At 38.9% G+C, this 2,625-nt stretch overlaps 1 long non-coding RNA gene across 1 annotated transcript; it reads left to right on the top strand.

The window, feature by feature from the left end:
* The first annotated feature begins 36 nt into the window (after positions 1-36).
* LOC125614826 lies at positions 37-2,134 on the top strand. The gene is made up of 3 exons (XR_007345383.1): positions 37-225; positions 1,132-1,135; positions 2,097-2,134. It is a non-coding gene; the product is annotated as an uncharacterized LOC125614826 (long non-coding RNA).
* Positions 2,135-2,625: the final 491 nt, after the last annotated feature.

The following is a 2,625-nucleotide window of genomic DNA, read 5'->3' as shown; positions in this document are numbered from 1 at the left end:
GAGAGCACTTTAGGAGAAAATGGAAATATGCATGTGCTGAACTACCTCCCCCAAATATTTGGTCAGATTTTTTTGATACTGTGAAAGATTCATCTATTAGCCTGCCCCACTTGGCTCCACAAGTGTGGGACTTATAGGATCAAAGGGACTATAAACAGGTTAAGGTTAGTGTTAGGGTTAGTGTTAGGACTAGGATTAGACCTAGTGTTAGGGTTAGAGTTAGTTGTTTTCAAATTTCTATGATACTGTGCAGGATTCATCTTTTTCCTATTTTGACTATACTCCAAATGTTTGGGCCTCCTACATAAAGGGTTTGCTTTCTGGAACAGTTTCAATTTTCATGTTTCTCTTCTTTTTCCCCTATAGGGGTGAATGGAAATGAAGCTGGAAATCAAACAGGGTTTGGGATAGCTGCTTGAATCATCACACACTCAATCAGTTCTCAGTGGGGATTCTCTGGTTTGTTTCCTCTGGAAGTAGCCCTAAGCTGAAGTAGAAAGAAACAGCTTTATCTCTGAGTGCTTTAGGAGCAAGCAGAATACACATGTACTGAAAAAGCTTTGAATTTTTTTGGTTGGATTACTTTGATACTGTACAGGATTTATCCTTGACCTATTCTTAGTAGGCTCCCCAAGTTTGGACATTCAAGATTCAATGGTTCGCTTTCAGGAACAGTTTCTATTTTAAGGTTTCACTTAATTTTGACCTAAACAGAATTGGAGCTAGAAATCAAACAGGGTTGGTGCTAACTGCTTCAAACTTCACACACTCAATTAATTCTCTGTGGGCACTCTCTGGTTTGTTCCTTGTGAATGTAGCTCTAAGCTGAAGTATGCAAAGCAAGTTTATCCAAGAGCCCTTTAGGAGAAAAGAGGGAAATATAAATATATTGAAATACCTTCCCCACTTATTTGGTCATATTTCTCTGATACTGTGCAGGATTCATATAGTAGCTTGTCCCACTAGGATCCCCAACTTGGGGACTTCTATGATCATAGGTTCTCTAAACAGCTTTAGGGTTAGGGTTGGGGATAGAGTCGAATCTAGCATTAGAGTTACAGTTAGATTTGTTCAAATTTATTTGATACTGGGCAGTATTTATCTTTTCCTTACCCTTGTTAAGTTCCCCAGTTTTGTACCTTCTCAGTTCAAGTGTTCACTGTCAGGAACACTGAATATTTTAAGGGTTCACTTCATTTTGATCTCTATGGGTAAATGGAAATGGAGCTAAAAATCAAACAGCATTGGTGCTAGCTGCTTGAAACTTCACATACTCAATCAATTCCCTGTCGGTACTCTCTGATTTCTTCCTTGTGAAAGTATTCCAAAGCTGAAGCATGCAAAAAAAAAACTTTATCTGAGAGCACTTTAGGAGACAACAGGAAAATATGCATGTACTGAACTACGTCCCCCAGTCATTTGGTCAGATTTCTTTGATACTGCACAGGATTCATCTGTTAGCTTTCCCCACTAGTCTCCACAAGTTTGGAACTTCTATGATCAAAGGTTCTCTAAACAGATTAAGGTTAATTTTAGGGTTAGGGTTAGGGCTAGTGTTAGAGCGAGTGTTAGGGTTAGAGTTAGTTTTGTTCAAATTTCTTTGATATTGGGCAGGAGTAATCTTTTACCTAGCCTTACTATGTTCACCAGTTTGGGGCCTTCTTGGTTCAAGGTTCACTGTCAGGAACAGTTTGAGTTTTAAGGTTTCACCTCATTTGAACCTATACAGATAAATGGAAATGGAGCTAGAAATAAAACAGGGTTTGTGCTAGCTGCTTGAAAATTCACACACTCGATCTGTTCTCTGTGGGCACTCTGTGGTTTCTTCCTTGTGAAAGTAGCTCTAAGCACAAGCATGCAAAAACAACTTTATACAAGAGCACTTTATGAGAAATCAGGGAAATATGCATGTCCTGAACTACCTCCCCCCCCATTATTTGGTCAAATTTGTTTGATACTGCACAGGATTCATCTGCTAGCTTGCTGCCCTGGGTTCCCCAAGTTTGGGACTTGTATGATCAAAGCTCTATAAACAGGATAGGTTTAGGGTTAGTGTTAGAGTTAGGACTAGAGTTAGAACTAGTATTGGGTTAGAGTTATTTTTGTTCAAATTTCTTTGATACTGGGCAGGATTTCTCTTTTTCCTAGTCTTATTATGTTCCCCAGTTTTGGGCCTTCTAATTTCAATTGTTCACTATCAGGAACAGTTTGTATTTTAAAGTTTCACTTCAAGTTGTCCTATATGTGTAAATGGAAATGGAGCTGGTAATCAAACAGGGTTGGTGCTAGCTGCTTGAAATTTCACACACTCAATCAGTTCTCTGTGGGCACTCTCTGGTTTCTTCCTAGTCAAAGTTTTCCAAAGCTATGGCAATGAAAAGAACATTATCCAAGAGCACTTTAGGAAAAAACATGGGAAATAGGCATGTACTGAAACACCTCCACCAATTATTTTGTCAGACTTTTTTTTTATACTGGGAAGGATTCATCTATTACCTTTCCCTACTAGGCACCCCACGTTTGGGTCTTCTATGATCAAAGGTTCTCTAAACAGGTTAGGGTTAGGGTTAGGTTTAGGTTTAGGGCTACGTTTAGAATTAGTGTTGGTGTTAGAGTTAGTTTTGT

Source organism: Marmota marmota, unplaced genomic scaffold (genome assembly GCF_001458135.2).
Source record: "Marmota marmota marmota unplaced genomic scaffold, marMar, whole genome shotgun sequence".
Taxonomy (NCBI): Eukaryota; Metazoa; Chordata; class Mammalia; order Rodentia; family Sciuridae; genus Marmota; species Marmota marmota.
The sequence above is the reverse complement of the archived record's forward strand: the minus strand, read 5'-3'. Positions and strand labels throughout refer to the sequence as shown.